At 36.2% G+C, this 13,516-nt stretch overlaps 1 protein-coding gene across 4 annotated transcripts in view; it reads right to left on the bottom strand.

The window, feature by feature from the left end:
* Positions 1-13,516, bottom strand: part of Aff4 (ALF transcription elongation factor 4) — a 90,217-nt gene that overhangs the window by 38,305 nt on the left and 38,396 nt on the right. The gene's annotated exons all lie outside the window — the stretch shown is intronic.

Raw genomic sequence — 13,516 nt, 5'->3', positions numbered from 1 at the left:
ATTCTAATAAAATAGAAGATAGTGAAGACATCGATAAATTTCTTAAGTCATATGATTTGCCCAGACTGAGTCAGGAGAATACACACAATTTAAACAGACCAATATCAATGGATGAAATAGAAAAAGCAATCAAAAGACTACCAATCAAGAAAAGCCCAGGCCCGGATGGGTATACAGCGGAGTTTTACAAAACCTTTAAAGAAGAATTAATACCAATACTTTTCAAGTTATTTCAGGAAATAGAAAAAGAGGGAGCTCTGCCAAATTCATTCTATGAGGCCAACATCACCCTGATTCCGAAACCAGACAAAGACACCTCAAAGAAAGAAAACTACAGACCAATATCTCTAATGAACCTAGATGCAAAAATCCTCAATAAAATTCTGGCGAATCAAAACACATCAAAAAAATTGTGCACCATGATCAAGTAGGATTCATCCCTGGGATGCAAGGATGGTTCAATATACGGAAATCAATCAATAAATGTTATTCACCACATCAATAGACTTAAAGATAAGAACCATATGATCATCTCGATAGACGCAGAAAAAGCATTCGACAAAGTACAGCATCCCTTTATGTTCAAAACATTAGAAAAACTAGGGATAACAGGAACTTACCTCGACATTGTAAAAGCTATCTATGCTAAGCCTCAGGCTAGCATAATTCTGAATGGAGAAGGCATTCCCTCTAAAATCTGGAACAAGACAGGGATGCCCTCTATCACCACTTCTATTCAATATAGTTCTCGAAACACTGGCCAGAGCAATTAGACGAAAGAAATTAAAGGCATAAAAATAGGAAAATAAGAACTTAAATTATCACTATTTGCGGGTGACATGATTCTATACCTAGAAGACCCAAAAGGGTCTACAAAAAAACTACTAGAACTAATAAATGAATTCAGCAAAGTGGCAGGATATAAAATCAACACGCATAAATCAAAGGCATATCTGTATATCAGCGACAAAACTTCTGAAACGGAAATGAGGAAAAACACTCCATTCACAATATCCTCAAAAAAAATAAAATACTTTATGTGGAAAGGTAGCAGAATACAACAGTCACTAATATGGCATCATGTAAAAATGTGGATGTGTAACCGATGTGATTCTGCAATCTGTATTTGGGGTAAAAATGGGAGTTCATAACCCACTTGAATCTAATGTATGAAATATGATATGTCAAGAGCTTTGTAATGTTTTGAACAACCAATAAAAAGAAAAAAGAAAAAAAAAAGAAAGAGGAGTAAAGATGTGTGTGATGGTTAATCTAACCGGACTGAGAGATGCCTAAGAAATTAGTAAAGCACACTTCTGGGTGTGTCTGTGAAGGTATTTTCAAAAAAAATAAAATAAAAAATAAAAATTCAATGCTAATGAGAAGACCAATGAAGATAAGAAATGAAAAATGTTACTTGGATTTACCAAAACTGAATGAGTATCATCAATTTGCCACTTAATGAAAACACTTCTGCTGAGGAATTAAGAGTGGAAGCAAGATCAAATGGACCAGCCTGAGGACTAATGAGGAGGAAGGAAAATGGCAAATAAAAACCTATCAGTAATAATTTAGCTCGTAGGGTTGGGGTCTAGGTTCAATGCCTGGCATGTGTGGCAAGGTCCTGAGTTTGATGCCCAGAACTGGAAAACAATAATTATAAGAATAAGTTTAGCTCTAAACAGGAGGCGTCGGGGGAAAGGCACATAATAGAGGAATTTTATATGTAGCTTTTGGCTTTGTGGGGGATGAGATTTCGCTATATTTCCGGAACTGGTCTCTTAACTTCTGGGCTCAGTGATGATTCCCCTCCCTCAGATTCCTGAGGAACTGGAACTATAAGCACAAGCCATTATACCCAGCTGTCACTGTTGTTTTTAAAGAAGGACAAATTCAAGAATGCTTAAATGAATGATAAGGATACATTAAAGTCGCTCCCCAAATACGTTCCTAAACTTAACTTTCCACTGCTTGCTACCCGCACACTGCTCGGAGACGCGTCAGTGGTGTGAAATAATCTGATGTGCTCCTTATACTCCTGTTTCTCCACTTCTCCTTCAAACCCCATTTGGTGTCATCTTCTCTAGGACTCTATCCTCAAATTCCCTAGGTATAACAATTTTCTCCCTTCTCTGTTCTGTCATTGGGTCTGGTTCATATGTTTAATGCACAGGAGACTTAATTCCTACTGAAGCTTCATATAAAGTTTTAAACTATAGTACACAGGAAATTATATCCACTTAAAATTCAGAGAATTAAGTAACCTATCTGTAAAAACAACCCAATCTAAGCAATAATCATTAAGTAGCTGAGCTGTTTTGGAAACACCACAAAAGTTTTTTTCTCTTTGTTATGTGTCTACCTAACTATCCAAATTCAGTCACCAAACATTTATTGAATAGCAATATGTGCCAAAAACTATGCTAGACATGGCACATGCTATTTTCCTTTCTTATTTAAATACCCACTTAAGTTAGAGCAGGAACAATATATCTAAATGGCTTAATAGTGTTCACTATTTTTCCAAACACATGGTGAAAATGTATAAGAGCAGTCAATAGCTTGAACATTCTCCAATTATCACTAGAAAATCTACCATGCTATCCTCAACCATACCCATGTACTTGTTTCCCTCCTGTAAAAAAGAATGACCTAGTTGTGCTCTATTCTAAGGCTAATGTCCTCTACTTGAGTACTGAAATCCAATTCCTCCTGTGAAGATTTCCCAAGGTTACCTTCTCTCTTTCCCATGCTGTCCCCCCACATTTATTCAATTTTTTTTTTTTGGTAGTTGTAGATGGATAGCATGACTTTATTTTAGTTGTTTCATTTTTATGTGGTACTAAGGATAGAACCCAGTGCCTCACACATGCTAGGCAAGTGCTCTGCCACTGAGCTACAGCCCCAGCCCGTTTTTTTCTCCTTTACTAAATCATTATGATCATCATATATAAAAATTCCCATCTTATAAAATTACTCCCAATATAACCACACCACTTCTGGCAACATATTTCTCTCCTTGCTCTTCCAGAAAAATGCTTCAAAAAGCTCACTATCCAATATTTTTTCTTTCTTTTTTGGCACTGAGGATTGAACCCAGAGCCTTGTGCATGTAAGGCAAGCACTCTACCAACTGAGCTATATCCCGAGCCTCTAACTATCACCAATATCTTTTGAGATCACTGCAATGTCTTTTAACATCAGATTTCTACTAAAAATGTTTGTCATCTATAAGAAATAATGTCAAATCTAATGACTAGAATACAGTAAAAACTTAAAAAGTGGCTGTTTAAGAAATAAACATCAAATTTTTAGAGATAAAACCATCATGTCTAAGATCAGAAATATTAAGCAGGATTAAAAGCAGATAAGACATTGCAGAACCTGAAGGTATAGCAATAGAAACAATGCATAATAAAACAACATAAGATTGAATATGAAAACAAGGGCTGGGGCTGTAGCTCAGTGGCAAAGTGCTTGCCTAGCATGCTCGAGGCACTGAGTTCGATCCTCAGCACCATATAAAAATTATCAAAACAAATAAAAGGCATTCTGTCCATCTACAAAGACAAAAAAAAAGAAGAAAATGAAAACAAATGAACAGAGCAAAAGTTAAGTCGTAGGACAACTTAAAGGGGAGATTATATATATATATATATTATACACACACAAAACACACACACACACACACACACACACACACACACACACACAACCCAAATCCATAAAGAAGGGGGAAGGAGGCTAGGCACAGTGAGGCCAGGCTCCTATAATCCCTGTGACTTGGGAGGCTGAGGAAAGACTCCAAGTTTGTGGCCAACCTCAGCAACTTAGTGAGGACCTAAACAACTTAGTGAGACCTTAATCTCAAAAATTAAAAAAAAAAAAATTACAATAAAATGGGCTGGGGTCATAGCTCAGTGGTAAAGTACTCATGGGTTCAATCCCAAGTACCAAAAAAAGACAGAGGGGATACAGAAAAAAATTCTGAGTACTGTAACTTATAAATATGTAACTTATAAAAGTTTTCCAAATTAAATACAAATTATGAACTCAAAATCAGTAAACCCCCAAGCACAAGAAAGATGAAGAAAACTATAACAGGATACAACCTTACTAAACATATTAAATAAAATCAGTAATAAACATAAAAAGAAGCTTCTAAGCAGATGGGAGTGGGGGTTTACATTATATACAAAAAAAAAAAAAAAAGGGAAAAAAATAACAACAAAGTACATATTAGAAACCATACAAGCCAGAACAATAGTGGGGCAACATCTTCATCCCAGAATTCTTTTTTCTTCTCTTTTTTGGTACAGGGGATTGAACTCAGGGATGCTTAACCACTGAGCCACAATTCCGGCCCTTTTTAATATTTTATTTATTAGAGACAAGAGTCTTGCCTAGTTGCTCAGGGACACATGAAATTGAGAGGCTGGCTTTGAACTTGCGATCCTCCTGCCTTAGCATTCCCAGTGGCTGGGATTGCAGGAGTGTACCACCACAACTGGCTTTCAAGCCTGAATTCTATACCCAAAACAATATCTTAAAAATCAAAACTAAGGAGACTACTTGTGGGACAATGTGCGGGAGGGCATACTTCAGGACCTCTTGCTCTGCTCCTCCCACTCAGCTCCTAGTCAGGACTGGCCTGAAGTAGCTCTACCACCCACTGCTCTACTTGCCTACCATGTACAGGGTTCTGGGTTTGATCCCTAGTAAAATTCACACACACATACAAAGAAGAAAGAGATAGAGTACATACAGAATGGTTCCATTTAAGGGGCTGGGGTTGTGGCTCAGTGGTAGAGTGCTCGCCTAGCACTTGTGAGGCACTGGGTTCAATCCTCAGCACCACATAAAAATTTAATTAATTAATTAATTAATTAATTAAAGACATTAAAAAAATTCTTTCAAATATAAATTAATCTATAGTGACAGATTAATGATTGCCTAGGGACAGAGGGATAGGGATTAAAAGGAAGAGAGCATTATAAAGGATCCTAGAGAAACTCCGGGGGTGATTTCATATGCTCAATATCTTTATTATAGTGATAGCTTCATCATGGTACACATATACAAAAACTTACTAAATTTATACTTTATATGCCATTAATTGAATGATAATTAAGCCTCAATAAAGCTATTTAAAAGATACTTGCCCATTTCTGTTTTTTAATACTATATTTTGAGGTTCATAACAAAATAGATAAGTAACATTAGATAAGTAACAGTGGGTCATGCCTATAATCCCAGGGGCTCAGGAGACTGAGGCAGGAGGATCGTGAGTTCAAAGTCAGCCTCAGCAAAAGTGAGGTACTCAGTGAGACCTTGTATCTAAATAAAATACAAAATAGGGCTAGGGGTGTGGCTCCGAACTCGGGTGCCCCTGAGTTAAATCCCCAGTACACCCCCATTGCTCCCCTCAAAAAACTTACTAGGGTCTGGAGATGTAATTCAGTGGTAGAATAGGTGCTGAGAGCATGCATGAGGCCCTAGGTTTAATCCCTAGCACACAAAACCAAAAGCAAACTTATTATTAAGCTACAGTACCCAAGACAGTGGGGTACAGCATAAGGAAAGTCATGTTGATCTATGAAAACAAGAATTAGAGTCCAGAAATACATTAATGTTCACTTGATTTTTGACAAGGGTGCCAAGATAATCCATAGAAAAGAACAATCTTCTCCACAAATAATGTGGAGACAACTTGACATGCCCTGCAAAAGAATGATTTTAGACCACTATCTCATACCACAGAGAAAAATTAATTCAAAATGTATCAAAGACCTCAACGTGAAGTTGAAATTATAAACTCTTCAAAAAAAAAAAAAATACAGTAAATCTTTTTTACCTTAGACTGTGCAGTGGTTTCTTAGGCATGACATCAAAAGCACTAACAATAAAAAACAGGTAAACTGGACTACATCAAAATTTATAACTTTTGTGCTTCAAAGAACATCAAGAAAGCTAAAAGACAATCTATAAAAATTTTTCCAAATCATGTATATACTAAGGGACTGATCTCCAGAATGTACAATGAACTCCTATAACTCTATAACAAAAAAAGACAATCTAATTCAGAAATGAGTAAAATATCTAAATACATTTCTCCAAAAAAGATACAGAAAGCCAACAGAAACATTAAAAGATGCTCAACGCTATTAGTTATCAGGGAAATGCAAATCAAAGGCACAATGACATACTACTATCTTTATGCCCACTGAAATGGCTACAATCACAACAAAAGCCAGCCAGGATGTGGAGAAAATGGAACACTTATTTTTTTTTTTTTTAAGAGAGAATGAGAGACAGTGAGAGAGAGAGAGAATTTTTTAATATTTATTTTTTAGTATTTGGCGGACACAACATCTTTGTTTGTATGTGGTGCTGAGGATCGAACCCGGGCTGCTCGCATGTCAGACGATCGCGCTACCGCTTGAGCCACATCCCCAGCCCAAAATGGAACACTTATATACTGCTGGTGGGAATATAAAATGGAACAGCCACTATGGAAATAAATCATATGGCAATTTTTTAAATTACAAAACACTGAGTTACCACATGACTCAACAATTTCACTCCTAGATTTATAGCCAAATGAACTGAAAAATATGTCCACATAAACACTTCTATAAAAGTGTAGCAATGTAATTCATAATAGCCAATGAGTGGCTGGGGGAGCCCATGAACTGATGGACAAACAAAATGTGATACAGCCATAATGAGTATATTTAGTCCTTGAAAGGGATTAAGTACTGACACATGCTATAATGAATGAATTCTGAAAACATGCTAAGTAAAAAAAAAAAAGTCAAAAAGACCACACAATATATGATTCCATTTAAAATGAAATGCACAGAGTAGGCAAACCTATTCAGATAGAACATCGATTGATTGGTAGTTGCCAATGGGTAGGGAAAGTAGGGTTTGGAAGATATGGAAAGGTGACTATTAAAGGGGTAAGAGGGGGTTCTTTTGAGGTTGATGAAATTGTTTTCAAATGATTGTGGTAATGGTTGTACAACTCTGTGAATATATTTAAAACTGGTGAATTGTATATTTTAAGTGGGTGAATTACTATATGTGCCTTGATAAAACTTCCACAAAAAAGTAGGTGATTGGCAGAATAATCAACTATGTTCAAAGTTTTCTGATAAATTCAAACTTTAATTTTAATAATTAAAAAAAGCATGTAGGTATGAAATAATACAGGAAATAGAATAAAACTATTTGATTCCAAAAGAACGTTGAGAAAGAGAACAAAGAACTGATGGGACAAAGAGAAAAGAAACAGCAAAGTGGTAAAATGAAATGTCTAAACATTCCATATTAGCAAACTAGATTTAAAAAGAAACCAACTTTAAATATAAAGGAACAGAGAGATTAAAAGTAGAACAGAAAAAAGTAAATCAAGACTAACAAATTAATAGAAAGTTGTAGTGCCTATATAATTAGACAAAGTTAGACTTCATAATAAGCAGTAATAGCAAAAATAAAGACAAATATCTCATGAGAAAAAAAGATCAATTAACTAGAAAGACAGCAACTGGGGGAAGGGACGGGGACAAGGAACTGAACCCAGGGATGATCTACCACTGAACTACACCCCAGTCCTATTTAATATTTGAGATAGGATCTCACTAAGTTGCTGAGGCTGGCATCAAACTTGCAATCCTCCTGCCTCAGCCTCCCAAGAGCTGGGATTACAGGTTTGTGCCACTGTGCCTGACCAAGATATAGCAATCTTAAATGTAAATAACAACAAAGTTTCAAAATGCATCAAGTAAAAACTGACATGCTTTTTTCTCAAAGGGAAAATGAGACAAATCTATAAAGACAGATGTCAACACTCTGCTTGGTAACTGATGGAATAAGTAGAAAGAAAATCAGTAAACAGATGACTTAACTATTCTCAATCAAGTTGATCTGAGACATAGAACATATCGTGTCTACTACACATGAAATAGTAATGAAAAAAAATCACAGGGACAAAAACAAACTCTAACAAGCTTGAAAGGACGAAAACTATACAGCATATTCTTTGACAAGAACACAAATAAATTAACAAATTATAAAATGTTATCTGAAAAATCTTCAAATGTTTGAAAAAAATCCACATACTTCCAATTATCTTATGGATTAAAGACATCATATACAAAATGAGAAAATCCTCTGCACAGAATATTAAAAAAAAAATAGACCATATCAAAATTGTAGGATTTAGGGTACAAGGGTACAATGGCACATGCCTGTAATCTCAGCAACTTGGGAGGCTGAAACAGGGAATCTCAAGTTCAAGGCCAGCGTTGGTAACTTAGTGAGACTCCATCTCAAAATAAAAAATAAAAAGGGCTAGGGATATAACTCAGTCGTAGAGCACCCCTGGATTTCACCCTCAATACTGTCCCCCAAAAAAGCTTATAATCAATGATATAAGCTTCTACCCTTAAGTAAGAAACTGAAATTACAGAAACACACATACACACACACCAGAAAAAAAATAGAAAACAAGAAAATACCCCAAAAGGTGGCTTACAGAAATCATCAATAACTGATTAAGCCTCCAGCTAGATTGATTGAGGAGGAAAAAAAACAAAAACAAAAACACCCTCAAGGGCTGGGGTTGTGGCTCAGTGGTAGAGCACTCACCTAGCATGTGCAAGGCCCTGGATTCGATCCTCAGCAACACATAAAAATAAATAAAGATACTGTGTCCAACTACAAAAAATATATATATATTTTAAAAATCCTCTCAAAAACATAAACCACCAATACCAAGGAAAAAAAGGAAGTACTATAATATAAACACTACAAACATTAAGGCTGGGAAGGTAGCTCAGTGGTAGAGCATGTGCTTTAATATTTGAGGGGCTCTGGATCTGATCCCTTACAACTCACACAAATAAAAAGGAATACTAGAAGTTGCAATAGCATTGCTGCTGAATTTTAACAAGTACTAAGAAAGAATTAATACTAATACTTCACTTTATTTTTAGGTACTAGGGATTGAACCCAGGGGTGCTTAACCACGGAGACACAGCCCCAGCCCACACTGCAGCTGCACAAAATATGTTTACTTTGTTTATTTAGTTTTTTATGTGATGCTGGGGATCTAACCCAGTGCCTTACACTTAGACAAGTGCTCTACCACTGAGTCACAACCCCAGCCTGCCCCAGCCCTTTTTTATTTTAAGATGGGGTCTTACTAAACCTGCACCACCACGCTCAGCATCCCTGCTCCTTTTAAAAGGCTAGTACTAGGGCTGGGGATGTGGCTCAAGTGGTAGCGAACTCGCCTGGCATGCATGCGGCCTGGGTTCAATCCTCAGTACCACATACAAACAAAGATGTTGTGTCTGCCGAAAACTAAAAAATAAATATTAATTTTGTTTTAAAAAGGCTAGTACTAGCCTAATATCAAAACCAAATAAAATGCTGGGCAAGGTGGTGCATTTCTGTAATCCCAGGAGCTTGGGAGGCTGAGGCAGGACAATCTAGAGTTCAAAGCCAGCCTCAGCAACTTAGCAAGGCCCTAAGCAACTCAGTGAGACTCTGTCTCTAACTAAAATACAAAAAAGGGCTGGAGATGTGGCTCAGTGGTTAAGTAACCCAGGTTCGATCCTTGGTATCAAAAAAAAAAAAAGAAAAAAGAAAAGACATAAGAAAATTTCCAATAAAAGCCCCAACACCAAAAAACTAAATTAAAAACAAAACTGTGTGTTAGTTGCTGGGATCAAACCCATGGACTGTGCATGATAAGTAAACACTCTACCACTGAACTATATCCCCAGCTCCAAAACAAAACTTTCAACTAACACTTCAAAAGATGATACAGGTTATGTATTCCTTAACTGAAAATCCAAAATCCAAAATGCTCTGAAATCTAAAATCTGAATACTGATATGACACTGAAAGTGGAAAATTCCACACTTGTGACAAGTCAGTCAAAACACAGGCACAATAAAAACAGTATATAAAAGGTATTTAGGGGGCTGTAGTCACGGCTCAGTGGTAGAGCACTTGTCTAGTATGTGTGAGGTGCTGGGTTTGATTCTCAGCACAACATATAAATAAAATAAGAAAATAAACAAAGGCCCATCAACAACTAAAAAAAGACTAAATGGATATGGTGTTAGGCTTGGGTTAGCTGAGATAGCTTATTACTTACATGCAAAAATTAATAAATAAAAAGCAAACAAAACCTGAAATCTAAAACACTTCTGACCCTGAGCATTTCAGATAAGGGATATTCAACCTGTATTATGAATGGCCAGTAGGTAAATGAAAAGAGGTTCAATATCAATAGTCATCATGGAAATTCTAATTAAAATTAAAATGACATAGGCTAGGATTGTTGCTCAGTGGTACAGCACTCGCTTAGCACTTTCAAAGCCCTGGGTTCGATCCTCAGCACCACGTAAAAATAAATAAATGAAGGTATTATGACCAATTACAACTAAAAAAATATTTTTAAAATAAATAAAAATTTTTTAAAAATTAAAATGACATACACCTATAAATGCCTGAGAAACTAAGTAGACTGACAATACTAAATCTAAATGCAAGCATGGGTGAAAAACAAAAGGAACTTTATACTGCTGGGAGGTAGGGATGTATAAGAAAGGAGTGTGGCACAACCACTCTGGAAAATAGTTTTCTTTGGGGGGGGAGGCGGGGGTTGGTGCTGGGGATCAATCCTCAGCACCACATAAAAATAATTTTTTTTATTTTTAAAATAAAGGGCCTTGTACATATGAGGCAAGCACTCTACCAACTGAGCTATATCCCCAGCCCAATTGGAAAATAGTTTTCGGTTATAAATTTAACATGCACTTACTGTATGACTCAGCAGTTCTATTTTCTATTATATGATCCAGTATTTACCCAAGAGAATGAAAACATAAAGACTATATAAATCAATATTTACAGATGCTGTGTGAGAGAGAGAGAAAAAAAAAGAAAGAGACACACACACACACACACACACACACACACACACACACTAGGGATTGAAACCAAGGGTGCTCTATCACTGAGCTACATTCCTGGCTCTTTTTATTTCTGATTATTTATTTATCTATTTATTTATTTCCCCCCCTTGATTTATTTTATTTATTTATATTTATTTATATCCTGAGATATTAAGCCAGTGCCCCACACATACTAGGCAAGCACTCTACCACTGCGCCACAACCCCCCCCCCCCCACCATTTCTTATTTAGAGACAGGGTCTCATTAAGTTGCCCAGGCTGGCCTCAGACTTGCAATCTTCCTACCTCAGCCTCCCAAGTAGGGGCCACCACGCTGAGTGATGCTTTATTCTTTTTTTTTAAGTGATTTTTTTTTTTGAGAGAGAGAGAGAGAGAGAGAGAATGAATTTTAATATTTAATTTTTAGTTTTCGGCAGACACAACATCTTTGTTTGTATGTAGTGCTGAGGATCGAACCTGGGTTGAAAGCACGCCAGGAGAGCGCGCTACCACTTGAGCCACATCCCCAGCCCGATGCTTTATTCTTAATAGCCTTAACCCACACATTCATCAACAAAGGATTAAAAAAAAAATGGTATTTCTTACAATAGAATACTAATTGGAAACAAAAAGGAAAAACTACTGATACATTAAAGAATAGGGAAGAGAGCTGTGGTATAGCTCAATGATAGAATCTGTGCTTTGAAAGCATAGATTCTGGGTTCTGTTTCCTACGCGCGAACACACGCACACCAAACCCAAAAACGACAACAAAAAAAGTAACCAGTAGAATCTACGTAGACTCCTATTCTATGAAGCCTAGAAAAAAATCAACTCATTTATCAGTGATTATACAGATCAGTAATTATAAAGGGTCCTGATGGTGAGGCAGACTACAAAGGAACATGAAGGAACTTGGGAATGACGGAAATGCTCTTGATTCTGGGTTAGGGTGATGGTTATACCGGCATCATATATCAAAACTCATACTGTACAGTAAAAAAATAGTGCGTTCTGTATATGTAAATAAAGCTGATTTACAAAATAAACAAGTGGTAAGGCACTTGTGTAGACAAATATTTTATCTCTGACATCATTTCTAAAAATTATTTGGGTTAAAGATAAACATAAAAAGCAAACTAAAACCACATTAAAAGGAAAATAAAAGCGTACATTTATGATCCCAGGGAAAGAATAAAATAAATAAAATAAAGGTATTTTGTTCAACTATAACTAAAAATAAATATTTTTTAAAAAATCTAACTGGGAGAACTGGGAGATATATTTAAAATTATAGCTCAGAAGGCTGAGACAGGAGGATGTAAAGTTCAAGGCCAGTCTCTTCAATTTAGCAAGGCTCCAAACAATTTAGTGAGACCCTATCTTAAAATAAAAATCAAAAAGATTAAGGACTGGAGTTCAGTGGTAAAATCTCCCTGGATTAAATCCTCAAGTACCAAAAATGATTCAACAAAAATGGCAGTAGGATGGTGGGCTGGGGTTGTAACTCAGTGAAAGAGCACTTGCCTAGAATATGTGAGGCACTGGGTTCAGTTCTCAGCACCATATATAAATAAATAAAGGTCCATTGACAACTAAAAAAAATAATTTTTAAAAAATGGCAATAGGAATAAGGAAACTTACAAAGAAAATAAATGAATGCAAAAATGCAATGATGATGAACTTCACTACTAATCTAGCTAGTGGGATGAAATTTTTCACTCAAAAAGATTGGTGTTTGAATGTGAGAATGATCTAGCTGTGACATCTCACCCCATTGATTACCAGGATTGATTCGGCTGACCGCTCCATGTGCATCCCTCTGAATGCTAGGCACTTGGTGAAAGAGGACCAACCTTCTCGGATAAAAGAAGATGGTTCTTTAGTCAAGGGCATATGAGTAGCTGTGCTCCCCTGATAGAACCTCCAAACAAGCTCTCAAGATTGGTGTTCAGTAGTATCAAATAATGGTATACCTTTATGAGATAATGCAAGCAGGAGTATTGACTAACAGAAATCCTACAAAGTAATATAACTATGGAGACTTAAAAGAATACATGGTGAATATGTACTCTAATACTTAACCATCTACTGCTTATTTTCTGCCCTAAATAGATGTATATGCAAACAAGAAGGCATGAACAGAGATACCCACTAAATAAATGTTTACAGCAATGAAAACTTGGTAAAAACTTAAATATCAAACTAGGATACACACACACACACACTCCCTCCCCCTCCCCCTCCCTCTCCCTCCCCCCCTCCCTCCCTCTACCTCTCTCTCTCTCTCTCTCTCTCTCTCTCTCTCTCTGAGTTAAAAGAAATAAAACACCTCTACATGTAATAACATGGAAAGGTCTTCAAGACTATTGCTGACTGTCTAATGATATAAAAAAGGTCTTCAAGACTATTGCTGACTAATGATATAAAAACAATATAGAAATAAATGATAAAATAGCTATATGTAATGATTACATACAAATAAATATATGTAGGTAAATGCTTATTAAAAAGACTTGCACTGATGAGATGAAGGGGCAAGA

This window comes from Urocitellus parryii, chromosome 1, assembly GCF_045843805.1.
Source record: "Urocitellus parryii isolate mUroPar1 chromosome 1, mUroPar1.hap1, whole genome shotgun sequence".
NCBI lineage: Eukaryota > Metazoa > Chordata > Mammalia > Rodentia > Sciuridae > Urocitellus > Urocitellus parryii.
This window is presented reverse-complemented; position numbering and strand designations above follow the sequence as displayed.